Here is a 16808-nt window from a genome sequence, read left to right on the forward strand (position 1 = left end):
TTGGTTCTATTTTGGGGTACATATGATTTTTAATTGCTCTATATTATGTTTTTTTTGAGGCAAGGTATCCAAAAAATTGCTGTTTTGGCACAGTTCTTTTTTTTTTTTTTTTACAACATTCATCTGACAGGGTAGATCATGTGCTATTTTTATAGAGCAGCTTGTTACGGACATAATTATATCAAATGCGGGTGGAGTAGAGTTAACAATTCTGTTTTCTCTGATTTCTGAGTTGTGTTATCTAATCTAAGCAAACACCTTCAATTGCTTTTCAATGGATTTTGTCTCAAAATAACGTGATGAGTTAAGAAATTTGAGTAAAGAGCTGGAGTACTAACCCTGCTACATCTGTATGTCTACTTTCTTTCTTTGTTTCAGTTTTACATAAAAAAATATTTTAAAAAAATATATATGTTTTTGTGTCTCCATATTCTGAACGCCATATTTTTTTATTTTTATGCCGATCGTCTTCTGAAGGGGCTCGTTTTTTGCAGGAAGAGTTGACGTTTTTATTGGTACCATTTTTGGGTACATATGATTTTTTGATCATTCATTATAACACTTTATGGGGCAAGGTGACCAAAAAATTGGTTGTTTTAGCACAGTTTTTATGTATTTATTTTTACAGCATTCACTTGGGGGATTAGATCATGTAACATTTATATAGAGCAGATCGTTATGGACGTGGCAATACCTAATATGTCTACTTTTTCTTATTTATTTAACTTTTACACAATAATAGCATCTTTGAAACAAAAACATTATGTTTTAATGTGTCCATGTTCTGAGAGCTATAGTTTTTTGTAGGATGAGGTGACAGTTTTATTGGTACCATTTTTTGGGACATATGCCTTTTGATCACTTGGTGTTGTACTTTTTGTGATGTAAGGTGACAAAAATTGCTTTTTTTTAAACAGTTTATATAATTTTTTTATGGTGTTTATCGGACTGGGTGGATCATGTGATCTATTTATAGAGCCGGCCGTCACGGACGTGGCAATGCCAAATAGGTCTATTTTATTTTATTTAACTTCACTTTTTTCCCCCCACTATTGATTTCTCCTGTAACTGGGGCTGACATAGTAGCCCCAGTTACAAGAGTAATACACCCCCCAGAGAGTCTGTACAGCACTATACAACGCTGTACAGCCTCTTTCAGGGCTGATCGAGGTCTGTAGAAGACCCGACAGCTCCTGCACTCTCCCGGCCCCGGGACAGGAAGCACATAGCTGTGTCTACAGCGATCTAGAAGGCAGGGACACCTGGGAACTGTCCCTGCCTTCTCTCTGGGTTGCCCTGCTGTCACTGACAGCGGGCAACCCACTCTGAAGCTGCACGATTAGTGGACGTTCATTCATTCAGAAACATTCATTCAGAGATAGAGATCCACCTCCCGGACATTTATAGTCAACGGGTAGATGGGAGGTGGTTAACCTCTTCAGGACATAGGGCGTACAGGTACGCCCTTATGTCCTGGTACTTAAGGACACAGGGCGCACCTGTACGCCCTGTGTATTTCTAATCACCGCCGCGCAGCGAGTGGTGATCGGAATCCGGTGCCTGCTCAAATCATTGAGCAGGAACCTTGGCTAAATGTGCGGGGGGGTCCCGTGACCACCCCATGTCGGCGATCGCCACAAACCGCAGGTCAATTCAGACCTGGGGTTTGCGGCTTTTACCTATTGCGGTGGCGGCGTGTGGCGGTGCCATCGGGTCCCCATGCGGTTGTAGGGGGGACCCGATGGCATGGAAAAAAAAAGTAGAAAAAAATAAAGTTTTTCCCCCAAAAAATTAAAAGTTTCAAGTAAAAATAAACAAAAACGTCATTTTCCTCAAATAAAAAAAAATAATTGGTAAAAAATAGGAGGGGGGGAATTATACATATTAGGTATCGCCGCGCCGCGGCTCTATAAACATATCACATGACCTAACCCCTCAGATGAACACCGTAAAAAATAAAAAAGGCGTTTGCCCACCAAAATAGTACCAATCTAACTGTCACCTCATCCCGCAAAAAATTAGCCCCTACCTGAGACAATCGCCCAAAAAAAATAAATAAATATGGCTCAGAATATGGAGATACTAAAACATAATATTTTTTTTTTAAAAACCTGTTATTGTGTAAAACTTACATAAATAAATAAAAAGTATACATATTAGGTTTCGCCGCTTCCGTATCGACCGGCTCTATAAAGATACCACATGACCTAACCTCTCAGATGAACACCGTAAAAAAATAAAAAATAAAAACTGTGCTAAATAAACCATTTTTTGTCACCTTACATAACAAAAAGTGTAATAGCAATCGATCAAAAAGTCATATGCACCCCAAAATAGTGCAAATCAAACCGTCACCTCATCCCGCAAAAAATTAGACCCTACCTAAGATAATTGCCCAAAAACTGAAAAAACTATGGCTTTCAGAATATGGAGACACTAAAACATGAACGGTGCCAAAACAGCTATTTCTTGTTACCTTGCCTCACAAAAAGTGAAATATAGAGCAACCAAAAATCATATGTACCCTAAACTAGTACCAACAAAACTTCCACCCTATCCCGTAGTTTCTAAAATGGGGTCACTTTTTTGGAGTTTCTACTCTAGGGGTGCATCAGGGGGGCTTCAAATGGGACATGGTGTCAAAAAAAACAGTCCAGCAAAATCTGCCTTCCAAAAACCGTATGGCATTCCTTTCCTTCTGCACCCTGCCGTGTGCCCGTACAGCAGTTTACAACCACATATGGGGTGTTACTGTAAACTACAGAATCAGGGCCATAAATATTGAGTTTTGTTTGGCTGTTAACCCTTACTTTGTTACTGGAAAAAATGGATTAAAATGGAAAATTAGCCCAAAAATTTAAATTTTGAAATTTCATCTCCATTTGCCAATAACTCTTGTGGAACACCTAAAGGGTTAACGACATTTGTAAAATCAGTTTTGAATACCTTGAGGGGTGTAGTGTCTTAGATGGGGTCACTTTTATGGAGTTTCTACTCTAGGGTTGCATCAGGGGGGCTTAAAAATGGGACATGGTGTAAAAAAAAACAGTCCAGCAAAACCTGCCTTCCAAAAACCCTATGACATTCCTTTCCATCTACGCCCTGCCGTGTGCCCGTACAGCGGTTTCCGACCACAAATGGGGTGTTTCTGTAAACTACAGGATTAGGGCCATAAATATTAAGTTTGGTTTGGCTGTTAACCTTTGCTTTGTAACTGGAAAAAAATTATTAAAATGGAAAATCTGCCAAAAAAGTGAAATTCTGAAATTGTATCTCTATTTTCCATTATTTCTTGTGAAACACCTAAAGGGTTAACGAGGTTTGTAAAATCAGTTTTGAATACCTTGAGGGGTGTAGTTTCTTAGATGGGGTCACTTTTATGGAGTTTCTACTCTAGGGGTGCATCAGGGGGGCTTCAAATGGGACTTGGTGTCAAAAAAACCAGTCCAGCAAAACCTGCCTTCCAAAAACCGTATGGCATTCCTTTCCTTCTGCGCCCTGCCGTGTCCCCGTAAAGCGGTTTACGACCACATATGGGGTGTTTCTGTAAACGACAGAATCAGGGCCATAAATATTGAGTTTGGTTTGGCTGTTAACCCTTGCTTTGTAACCGGAAAAAAAAATATTAAAATGGAAAATCTGCAAAAAAGTGAAATTTTGAAATTGTATCTCTATTTTTCTATTAATTCTTGTGGAACACCTAAAGGGTTTAACAAAGTTTGTAAAATCAGTTTTGAATACTTTGAGGGGTGTAGTTTATAGAATGGGGTCATTTTTGGTGGTTTCTATTATGTAAGACTCGCAAAGTGACTTCAGACCTGAACTGGTCCCTAAAAATTGGGTTTTTGAAAATTTTTGAAAAATTTAAAGATTTGCTTCTAAACTTTTAAGCCTTGTAACATCCCCAAAAAATAAAAAATAATTCCCAAAATGATCCAAACATGAAGTAGACATATGGGGAATGTAAAGTAATAACTATTTTTGTAGGTATTACTCTGTATTATAGAAGTAGAAAAATTTTACATTTTTGGTAAATTTGGTATAATTTATAAACATATTTTTTTTTTACTTCATTTTACCAATGTCATGAAGTACAATATGTGACGAAAAAACAATCTCAGAATGGCCTGGATAAGTCAAAGCGTTTTAAAGTTATCACCACTTAAAGTGACATTGGTCAGATTTGCAAAAAATGGGCTGGTCCTTAAGGTGAAATAAGGCTGTGTCCTTAAGGAGTTAAAAGACAGCTGGGTTCAGTAGAAATGATCTATGTATTGGTTTCTGAGGCTTTTGCTGGGCTTGCAGGTTTGAGACCAGTGTGAGGGGAAACAGGCCGCCTAATGTCTGTTCATGGACTCTTTGAGGCAGAACTGCCAGCTGGGTGTAAACTAACTCCAAAACCAAATGTTGACTTTTTCTGTTGAATTGACTTTTTGTTTATGAACTTGCCAAGAGTGTGAATAAGCACTGAACTGTTTGATTTAAGAACTGGTTGGTGCCTCAATACTGCGTCCGCTTATTCTGTCTACCAGAGCGAATCCCCACAATATGTACACTTGAAGGAATATATGACTTTATTTTTAATAATTAAAAATGCATGCTGAAAACATACTTTTTTGTATATTTTCTTGTTTTTGTTATCTACATGATTATAGAATTACCAAAGACATTTGCTAGATAGATAATTGAAAAATCGACTTATGTGGGAGAAAATGCTAATTAGTATGTAAAAATCATTGTTACCTTTAATGACCCTTACCTGTTATGATAATGAGATGACTGTTGATCCTGTCCATATTGTACACAACTGAATGTCTAAAGGGCCTTAGTGATTAACTAAGGCAATACACTCATATAATAACTAATTTCTATCACATTCTGAGACATGATAGCTAAATATTAAATATCACTTTGCACCCCTTTACATTTTTCTTTTTGTTATAAAATTTGCTCCTCCTCTGAACTTTATTTTTACTACAGGCCTTTGGTTGTTGCTTGATGATGACTATATGCTATATAGTTATATTGCTTACAAAACTTGCCAATTTCTTCTTTCTATTTTCTTCCATTTGCCAATAGCTTTTCCCTCTTTGACCTGTTGTGATCATTTTGGGAAAGATAATACATATATAATACATATATAAAAAATACAAATGCAGATATTACATTGTAGTATATATGTAACAAATGGAGAAGTTGGTCCTTCGATGTTCTGTTATTTTTTTATTGTTGATGTTGTTTAATGATGTCCAGTTCTTATCTCAATATTGGCAGCATCTTTTTATTTCTATGTTGCTTTTGTATTTTATTAACACTGTCTTCGACTGTCAACATTGCTGTGCTCTTCATCACAAATTTAAACATGAATGGCTTCATCATATAGCTGTATGCTTCCTCTGCCTCACTGAAAACAAATATTGTCATTCATTACAAAGACAAGTGTCTTGGCTGATGACAAGAAGACAGCAGTAAAATATATTCACAGTCTGCCACACATAGGTTTTCACCAAAATGTGACAAGCTAGAGCTAGATTTTCTTGAATAAATGCAATGTCTCTGACAATAATGTTTTTTGTTATTGTTAATACCAATCCATTAATAGAATAGGCATAATGGAGAACATTGCAAAAGTGTAACATTTATAAATGATAAATTGTGATAAACATTTTTATATAAAGCATATGGTAAATCACAAACATAAATCAAAATTCAATAGATGCGCCCTAAAAATAAAAAGTGGAAAATTGAATTAAACATAAAAATAACATTGTCTCCACGATTTTAATGTTTTGTTTACGATTCTTCATCTTTAAATCCCCCATAAAAACTTGGTATGCCTCAGGCATATTCATACATAGTGGCAAGAACTCCTGGATTGGCCATGAAATAGGCAGTTTACAAGAAACTGAATAGTACTGCCACAAATAAAATCTGCCTTTCATGGGATAGTGTCTGCTCCCCAGTAATGAGGTAGTATTGGCAAAGTCATATGAATAACATCACAACCCTGATTTATTCACTTATGACGCTGTTTTTGACAAGAATTTAGAAGCTATGCAATATTTACTTGATGTTTTTGTTCCTTTATCATGGGGCATATTATGTTGTTGTCACAATTTATACCCATTAGGAATGGTCTGTTAAATTGATGCACTCCATTAGGCTATGTTTAATCTACAAAAATGACTGATACTGCGGCAGAGGAGTTATTGTACATTGCAAAAATGGCATGAATAAAGGAGTCGGGGAGATGGAATTTCTGTAGGGTATATTTGATGAAGGACCAGTCTATGCGGTCGAATACCTTTTCAGCATCAGTGCCGAGAAGTACAAGTGGCTTATTTTTATGAGAGGCATAGTATAAGGTGTCAAGAACTTTGGTGGTATTGTCCTCTCCCTCTCGGCCTCGTACGAATCCCACTTGATCTGGGTGGATCAAAGTTGGGAGAAGTGATTGCAGTCTGGTAGCCAACATTTTCGCTAGTAGTTTCAGATCGATATTCAAAAAGGATATGGGACGGTAGTTTGCACAGGAGGAGGGGTCTTTCCCTTCTTTTGGGATTATCGTAATTAGGGCATTAGTCATTTCAGAAGACAGTGGTATGTTTTGTAGGGCGAGGTTACAGACCGGGAGATAGTGGGGGAGCAGCGAATTTTGGAATGCCATGTAATAATAAGTAGTGAGACCATCAGGTCCAGGGCTTTTGCCTTTTGGGGAGGATCTTAATGCTGTGGTCAGCTCTAGGAGTGTGAATGGTTTTGACAGGGCATTTTTTTGGGTGGGGGTTAGAGTCGGGAGGTCTAAGGAATCTAGGAAGTTATGTACCTCATTGTCTCTTTCTGAGACGGATTGGCCATCTCCCATTGGAGATAGGTTGTAAAGGGACTCATAGAAAAGATTGAACTGTTCAGCTATGGCTTTTGAGGGGAAGATCGGTGGGCCTTGGGAAGGCTTGATAGATGTTACGTGCCTTGCCTGCAGCCTACGTTTGATGCGGCTCATCATGAATTTGGATGCCTGTTGCCGTGGGCAAATAATTTTTGTTGTGATGATAAGTAATATCTTGCTGATTTTTCATTTAAAAGGTTTTTAAGTTCCGCCCTAAGGGCTTTGAGGTCAGCTAAGTGTTGTTGCGCTAGAGACTAATCATGAAGGGATTCTAGGGCATGAATCTGATCTAGAAGAAAAGATAGGCGTTTCTCCGATTGCTTCTTCATGAAGGAGCATTTACTGATAAAGTGTCCCCTGATAAATACTTTGTGGGCATCCCAGAGAACTTGGGGGGATATTTCTGGTGTGTTATTCGTGGAAAAGTATACATCTAAAAGTGACGAAAAATGTGTCCTATTAGCCTGACTGCTCAGTATGGACTCGTTAAGCCTCCAAAGAGGGGACCTACCAGTGTTAGGCCTCTTTCACACGGGTGTTGCGGAAAAATGTGCGGGTGCGTTGCGGGAACACCCGCAATTTTTCCGCGCGAGTGCAAAACATTGTAATCGCGCGTGTCTGGTACCCAAACCCGAACTTCTTCACAGAAGTTCGGGCTTGGGATCGGTGTTCTGTAAATAGTATTATTTTCCCGTCACTTTCATCATCAGATGCGCCTTCCTCTGTCTCGGCGGGATTGCGTTCATCTTGGATTCTCTGACTGCAGCCGTGCTGGCTTGTTTTTTCAGGTATTTAGCCATCCCTGCTCCAGGATTGTGGGATTTGGGCACTATGGCAGGATCAGTGGTCTTCTGCCCCCCGATCTTTACCATTTTGAAGGTTGTCAGCTAACGTATGCGGGTCCCTAAGCATGTCCTCACAGAACAGGCGCAAGCTCTGCCCCCCGTATACTTTTTTATTTATTTATGTAAGTTTTACACAATAACAGCTTTTTTAAAACAAAACAAATGATGTTTTAGTGTCTCCCTATTCTGAGCCATAGTTTTTTTTATTTTTTGGGCGATTATCTTAGGTAGGGGCTCATTTTTTGCGGGATGAGGTGACGGTTAGATTGGAACTATTTTGGTGTGCAAACGCCTTTTTGATCGCTTGCTGTTGTACTTTTTGTGATGTAAGGTGACAAAAAAATGATTTATTTAGCACAGTTTTTATTTTTTATTTTTTACGGTGTTCATCTGAGAAATTAGGTCATGTGATATGTTTATAGAGCCGGGGGACGTAGCGATACCTAATATGTATACTTTTTTTTTTTCCTATTTTTTACCTTTTTTTTTAACTTTATTTGGGGAAAATTACGTTTTTGTTTATTTTTACTTGATACTTTAAATTTTTCACTTTAATTTTTTCACTTTAATTTTTGTCCCACTTTGGGGCTTGAACTTCTGTATTGGAATGCATTGGCTGTATGAGTAATACCTTAGACATCTCGCTGCCTTCCATGCCATCGGGTCCCCCCCACAGCCGCATGGGGACCCGATGGCACCGCCCGCCGCCGCCGCAACCGCAGGTAAAAGCCGCAAATCGCAGGTCTGAATTGACCTGCGGTTTGCGCTGATCTCCGATACGGGGGGGTCACATGACCCCCCGGCGTTGTGACAGGATGCCCGCTGAATGATTTCAGCGGGCATCCTGTTCCTATTAACCCCCGCCGTGCCGTAATCTACTTTTAAACTTAGGGGTTAAGGGGTTAAACTGAAAAAAGGATTTATAAGTGCAGGGAAAGGATAGGGAGGAATCATTTCACAGCATCATAGTGCAGGGATAGACGTCAGAAGGCGCTAGGGACATTGCTAGGAAAGCGATTTACGAGTGCAAGGAACGATTATTTGGGTATCCAAACAGTCATTAGACAGCTCTATTTTTCCAGCTTTTTGTTCAGCTTTTTATTATTGGGCTGCAAGTGTTACATTGAAAAGCCTTTAGTGGCTTATATCTTAGTATCTTTTTCAGTACGACAAGAAAAATATACACGCATTTCACTTCTGCAGTTATTTCTGTTGAAAGTCTATAGGGGTGTATTTCAGAACTACAGGAACCATACAGTATATACGCACTTAACTCTTTGATTGTTTTCTAGTCAAAGTGTATAGTGGCCTATTTCAGTCCAACAAGAAAAATATATATGCACCACACTGTTGCAGTTATTTCTGTTTAAAGCGTATAGGGGCGTTTACAGTAAAAAAGGAAAAATATATATACACTGCACTGTTGCAGTTATTTCTGTTTAAAGCGTATAGGGGCTAATTACAGTAAAAAAATAAAAATGTATATGCACTGCACTGTTGCAGTTATTTCCGTTTAAAGCGTACAGGGTCATACTTCATTAAAAAAAGAAAATATATACGCACTGCACTGTTGCAGTTATTTCTGGTGAAAGCGTATAGGGGCGTAGTTCAGTACAACAAGAAAAATATATACACATTTCACTTCTGTGGTTATTTTTGGTGAAAGCGTATAGGGGCGTATTTCAGTACTACTAGAAAAATATATTCTCAGCGCATTTCTGCCGTTAATTGTGGTGAAAGAGTTTAGTGGACTATTTTAGTACGAAAATAAAAATATATTTGTCGCTTTTAGGGGTGTTTTAATTTCCATTTAATTTGTGTAGTTCAGCTACAAGTATGTCAGGCAGAGAAGTGCTAGGCCATGCACAGAGGGTTGGAAGAGGCCTGAATGTTTTGGGCGCAAGCAGAGGTCACAGCAGAGTAAGGTGGCGTGGCAGAAGGAGTCGCAGCAAGATGCCTCAGCTCCCGGTGTCATCTAGCGGTCGTGTCTTGACCAGCAACCCAGCAGTTCTTGATTGGTTAACTCGGTCATCCACATCATCCCAAGTGACATCAGACACCCCCAGGCATCAGTCGGTGGGTTTGTCAGACACAACCCTCAGTTGGCATGGCCCGGGAGCATGCCCTGTGCCCTCACCTGTCCTCAACCTGCCTCTGTCCTTTGCTGTTCCCTCAGCCAAAGAAGTGTTGTATGCTGTGGGCTCAGCTCCACTATACAGCGAGGACGAGCTGCTAGAGGACAGTGAGCAGCTACTGCCCAGCCAAGATCTAGAGGAGACATCAGCCGATTCCTCCGCTAGGTGAGCAAGTAGTGATGAGGAGAGTGTTGCAGAAGCTTGTGTTGTGAGCAGTCAGGCTCCTGATCCAGAGACCATTGAGGAGGACATCAGTGACACTACTTGATGATGATGAAGCCGATCGCACTTGGGAGCCGGGCGCCGAAGGGGCTTCATCATCATCAGGAGAAAAGGATGGCAGCTTGCCTGTGAGGCAGCGGCTGAGCCAGCTGCATGGCAGCATGGCTGGGAGTCAACAGGGTGGCAGCAGTTGCAGGTCGGGAGCCAAACATGCCTGGGGTAGACCACCTGCTTCGCAGCAGCCTACCTACCTGGGAAGTAGTGGTGCAGGAGTTTACGGAGGCAACGGCGGTAGCAGTCATTCAGTGCGGACTATTGGGGGGAAAATCACCTACTTGGCGGTGTGGCCAATTTTTTATTAAGCTGCCAGAGGAGGTTAATGTGGCCACATGTAGAATATGTGGGCAGAAGGTAAAGTGTGGCCAGGGTGCCAATGTTGGCACTATGGCCCTGCGTCAACATATGCAGCATCACCATGCAGTGACCTGGGAGAACTGTGGCTCCGATGTGGTGATCCAGCATGCCGCAACAAACGGTGCATCACCCAGTGGCACGCACCCGATTTCAGGCAGTCAAGGTTCCACCAGCTCAGCCAAAGGGAGCTGTCTGTCATTCCCATAATCTGCTGGTCCAGATGTTCCTGCTCCTACTCCTCATCAGTTATTCCGTCAGCAATCGATCACCGAAGCGATTGCCAAGAGACAGCAGTATGCGTGCACGCATCCAACGGCGCAGAAGCTTAACTTGCTCCCGTCCAAGTTGCTTGTGCTGCAGTCCTTCCCTTTCCAAGTGGTGGACTCTGCACCTTTCAGAGAACTGATGGCTTGTGCCAAGGTGGAGAGTCCCAAGACGTCATTTCTTTGGGAAAAAGGCAGTACCAGCCCTGCACAAATATGTCAAACAGAAGGTGGGCAAGTCCTTGAGCCTGTTGGTGTCTGCCAAAGTGCACGGCATCGCCGAAATGTGGAGCTGTAACTACGGTCAGGGACAGTACATGTCCTTTACGGCCACTGGGTGAATGTGGTTCCTGCACAGCCACACCAGCAATTTGGTCAAGTCACGCCACTTCCGCCTTCACGTTGTCACGCCCTTGGTCCTGCAACAATGTCTGCCTCTGCATTCCCATGCTCCACCATGTCCTCAGCCTCCACTGCAGGGACAAGTCACAGTGCCCCTCTAGCATACAGCATGTGCAGGGCTCGGCGGTGTCATACTGTTCTGCACCTGTTTTCCTTGATGAACATAGTTACACAGGGAAGGAACTGCTCCATGTGATGCATCAAGAAATCGAATCCTGACTTTCTCCGCGTCAAATGAAAATCTGAGAAGGAGAAAAAAACTGAGGTATTGGAACCACTTGTTTCGGCGCTGTCAAGCACGATGTTGTAGGCAGGACTTGTCTTTTCACACAAGGTTTTTTTTGGTCAATGCGTTTCAAGGGCTTGCAGCCCCCTTCATCAGGACAATATTCACATGTGATGTGAATACCTACAACATCGTGCTTGACAGCGCCGAAACAAGTGAGGTATTGGAACCTCAGTTTATTTCTCCTTCTCATTTTGTCACTGCACAAAATTCGAAGGAAATTGCAGTTGGGAACCAGGGATGCAGTCACGTGAACCTCCCGGATGCTGGTCGGGATCCAAAAATTACAAGCAAGGTAAATTTAGCTGTTGTGACTTTATCACAACACCTTTCGGTAAGCGCAATCTATTACCTAATTTTACCTATTTGTGAAACAATACCACACATGAGGCGCTGCCTCTTTTCTTTATCTTTTTTATTTGCACAACTAAAAATTGGAACCATGCTAACCGACAACGGGAAGAACATGGTGTCGGCGCTGCATCAAGGAAGGCTGAGCCATGCGCCCTGCATGGCACACGTGCTCAATCTGGTTGTCAAGCGGTTCCGAAAGTCTTCCACCCGTTTGCAAGACATCCTAATAATGGCCAGGAAACTTTGCATGCACTTCAGCCACTCGTACACTGCAAAGCACAACCTCCTTGAGCTGCAGTGGCAGAACGGCATTCCCCATCATGGGCTGATACGTGACGTTTCCACACAATTGGAATTCCACCCTCCATATGTTGGACCAACTATACGAACAGAGAAAGGCGATCAACGATTACTTGATGATGCAAGCGGATAGGAGTACTCCACTGTGTAACTTCGATGTCAGCCAGTGGCAGCTCATGCGTGACACCTGCCATTTGCTTGTGCCCTTTGAGGCAGCCCCTTTATTTGTCAGTCGCCAAGACTGCAGAATGAACAATGTCATTCTACTGCTTCAGGTCCTGGAACAGATGCTAGTAACAATGGCTGGTCAGGGGACAGGAAAAGTGGTGCCTCAAGCTCACGGCCACATGAGCCCTGTGGAGGCTGAACAGGAGGAAGAGGGGGAGGAGGACATAGGAGCACAGGCAATGTGTAGCCAAATGGGTGTTTTTTCTACTCAGCTGACAGGAGAGGAGGAGCAGGAGCAGCCAGACTAGCTACAGGATAATATGGAAGACGAGACAGAGGACCCGTACACACCGTGGCAGTATGCAGTGGAGATGGGGCCAGCGAGTCCCTCCGAGTCACTTGCACAAATGGCACGATGCAAGCTCACTTGCTTGCGTAGTGACAGCCAAATTGTCACCATTTGTCAGAGGGGTGACTTCTGTCTCTCCACCTTGATAGACCCTTGCTACCGGTCCAGAATGGGGGCCTTTTTTACACCCACCGAGAGGGAGGACAAACTGAACTACTAGAGAGACATCCTATGTAGTCGGTTGGCCACTGCCTATATGCACCATCGTCCATCCTCTCGCAGGTCTGACCGGAGGGTCCCCCTGTGCTCACTTTTCACTGACATGGCTGCTGTGGAGGGGTGGGGTGGCAGGAGCAGTACCAGCTCCATCAGCAGCACCCTGAGTCTACAGTCGCTGATGAGTAGCTTCCTTCACCCGCATAGTGAAGAAACTACTCACCAGCAGCAGCAGGTAGACCTGGAGCAGGACCTGAACCAGCAGGTGGTGGCATACTTGGACAGAACCCTGCCACCCAACATTGAAGATCTGCTGGACTACTGGGTAGCCAAACTGGATTTATGGCCGCAACTAGCAGAGCTTGCCCTGGAAAAGCAGTCGTGCCCGGCCAGTAGTGTGGCATTAAAGCAGGTTTTTAGTACGGCAGGGGCCATAGTTACCCTAAGGAGAACTCGCCTGTCCACCCAAAATGTGGAGAGACTAATCCTTGTGAAGATGAATCAGGCATGGATCAGCCAGGATTTCCAACCACCAATTCCTGATGCATCAGATTAGATCATCCATTGTGCCACACCAAGACTTTGATAAAAGAGACCGGTTTCTACTGGCTACCTGACTCAGCTACTACTCTGATACTGCAACCCGCCTTATGCCACACATCTGATGCCAAGTGCTCCTTATTTCACCCTCCTTTGTCAGCGGGTACTGGTATTGCCACCCACCGCCCCACTCTGTTATCGAGTCACTTTGTGGTCTTCTGATGCAGCTGCTGCTGCCATCTCCAGACTATGTCACCTTGCCACTCTGTGGTCTGAAGCTGCTGCTGCTACTGCCATCTCCACACTATGTCACCATGCCACTCAGTGGTCTCAACATGCTGCTGCCAACTCCACACTATGTCACCTTGCCACTCTGTGGCCTCCTGATGCTGTCGCCACCTGCAAACTATGTCACCTTGCCACTCTGTGGTCTCCTGCTGCTGCCATATCCACACTATGTCACCTTGCCACTCTGTGGTCTCCTGCTGCTGCCATATCCACACTATGTCACCTTGCCACTCTTTGGTATCCTGCTGCTGCCATCTCCACATTATGTCACCTTGCCACTCTGTGGTCTCCTCATGCTGCTGCCATATCCACACTATGTCACCTTGCCACTCTGTGGTCTCCTGCTGCCATCTCCACACTATGTCACCTTGCCACTCTGGTCTCCTCATGCTGCTGCCATATCCACATTTTGTCACATTGCCGCTCTGTGGCCTCCTGATGCTGCCTCCACCTCCAAACTATGTCACCTTGCCACTCTGTAGTATCCTGCTGCTGCCATCTCCACATTATGTCACCTTGCCACTCTGTGGTCTCCTCATGCTTCTGCTGCCATCTCCACACTATGTCACCTCGCCACTCTGTGGTCTCCTCATGCTGCTACTGCCATCTCCACACTATGTCACCTTTCCACTCTGTGGCCTCCTGATGCTGCCGCCACCTCCAAACTATGTCACTTTGCCACTCTGTGGTATCCTGCTGCTGCTGCCATCTCCACACTATGTCACCTTTACACTCTGTGGCCTCCTGATGCTGCTGCCACCTCCAAACTATATCACCTTGCCACTCTGTGGTCTCCTCATGCTGCTGCTGCCATCTCCACACTATGTCACATTGCTACTCTGTGGTGTTCTTCTGCTGCTGCTGCCATCTCCACAATATGTCACCTTGCCACTTTGTGGTATCCTCCTGCTGCTGCTGCCATCTCCACAATATGTCACCTTGCCACTCTGTGGCATCCTGATGCTGCTGCCCTCTCCACACTATGTCACTTTGCCACTCCGTGGTCTCCTGCTGCTGCCATCTCCATACTATGTTACCTTGCCACTCTGTGGTCTCCTCATGCTGCTGCCATCTCCCTATTATGTCACCTTGCCTCTCTGTAGTCTCCTCATGCATAAAAGAGAGGAGAAGCAGGCCAACATCAGGGCTTTCCACTTTGAATTGTCCCAAAAATTCAGGATCTGGCACAAAAAGGACGCCATCCAGAAAAAAGCGTGTTTTCATCCCTGACCCAAGCAGCTCACACCAACAGAGGCTACGCTGAAGTGCGCTCGACTCGTAAGTATGCATGGGCCACGGTGCCCTGAGCCAGCCAAAGTTTCTTACGGTAAGTGCAACTCGGGCTCAAGGACAACCGCCGCTCTGGGTTTGTTTCTGGCTGGGCTTGCAGGTCGGGTAGGCCTCCCGCAGCTTTCAAGCACACGGATCATTCTGATCTCCCTCCCCACCTTAAGCTTTCCTTACCTGAACTTGCGGCCACGCCATTGGCTTCCTTGCACGTGCGGCACACTCGCACGGTGGCTGTTTCGTCTGTCTGTTAGTTCGCCACCCTGGTCTCTCATTCACCGCTCCTAGTGTCACAGCTATGGGGTGTCTGCCTCCAGCATTCTCTACCCTATCGGCTATGCTCCCTTGGATCCGTCTGTCTGGCACTCAGGTACCATGTTGTTTCAGCATTGCCAGGAGGAATAATGGAGGGATAGCAACAGTTCTGTTAACGCATAGCTTTTTTTACTGCAGAGCGGTTCTGTCACAAAAAAAAAAAAAAGAGCGGTCTGTGGTGCTTGGGTGAGCTCGTTTTTGTGCTACTGTTTCTATTCATGCCTCGGTTCGTATTCACTCAGCTTGGTCTCCTTGCCTTTGCTAGCCAAAACAATCTGCTTTGATTTACTTCAGCTGAAGCCAATAATACAATAGGAGTGAGTTCCTACTAGGTATAAGGAAGTTTTACTATTCACTTTGTATGTCTTGGTGAAGGGTCATGATTAGCAAAAATGAAATTTGTTTTCTCCTATCTGCGTCTGGATTTTAGTTTTCACAAAAAAAAAAAGGGGGGGGAAATACAGGTAAGATGGCGTTGGGCGTGAGGACGTCACGTCGTAGGGCCTGTGACGTGCGGCGCTGCTACGAAGTGCTTGATTTGTTTCCCCGAGTCGGCCATGCACCGGACACCGATGCGTCGCGGCTTTTCCTCGGACTTCCCAATCTCTCACAGGAGCAGTTCGCACTCCCCGCCCCCGTGTCACTCTCCCGGAGGACGCTGCCGTTCTCCAGGCAGCCGCTCCCCCCTGCCGCCGCCATGGCCACTCCTCCGAGAGTCGAGGCCAATCCCGCTCCAGTCCCAGCCGCTCCTGCTCCAGACCCGGCACTCTCGCTCTAGAACCCGCCATTCCAGATCCCCCGCTCCCCGTTCCGTATTAACGGTACTCAGGCCGGCGCCCTCCCCTCGTGGCCACCTGCAGGAGCAACCAGCTTCGGCGCTCCCCCAGTTACCGCTCCAGTCCAGCCAGTGACCATCATCCTCTGGCCAGCAGAAATGACAGGTATCTTAGGCTACTTTCACACTTGCGTTTGGGGTTCCTCTTGTGAGATCCGTTTGAGGGCTCTCACAAGCAACCCCGAACGGATCCGTTCATCCCCAATAAATTCTGAATGGATAAGGATCTGTTCAGAATGCATCAGTTTGGCTTGCAGCATTTTGGTGTCCGCCTGGCCGTGCGGAGCCAAAGTCAATGGGGACGGATCCGTTTGACGTTGACACAATATGGTGCAATTGCAAACGGATCCGTCCCCCATTGACTTTGAATGTAAAGTCAGGAGTCCCTATTAATATACCATCGGATCAGAGTTTTCTCACTGGCCACCAATGAATTTAAAACTGGGGAGGGTGGGGGATCTGGCCCCCTGCTGCATGGCAGCACCTGATCTCTTACAGGAGGCTATGATACGCACAATTAACCCCTCAGGGGTTAATTGTGCGGATCACAGCCCCCTGTAAGAGATCGGGTGCTGCCAGGCAGCAGGGGGCAGTTATGTACACAGTTCTTAGTATATTCTAACTTGAAGCGTCCCCATCACCATAGGAACGCCTCTGTGTTAGAATATACTGTCGGATCTGAGTTTTCACGATGTGAAAA

The sequence above is a fragment of the Bufo bufo genome, chromosome 1, assembly GCF_905171765.1.
Source record: "Bufo bufo chromosome 1, aBufBuf1.1, whole genome shotgun sequence".
NCBI classification, from domain to species: domain Eukaryota; kingdom Metazoa; phylum Chordata; class Amphibia; order Anura; family Bufonidae; genus Bufo; species Bufo bufo.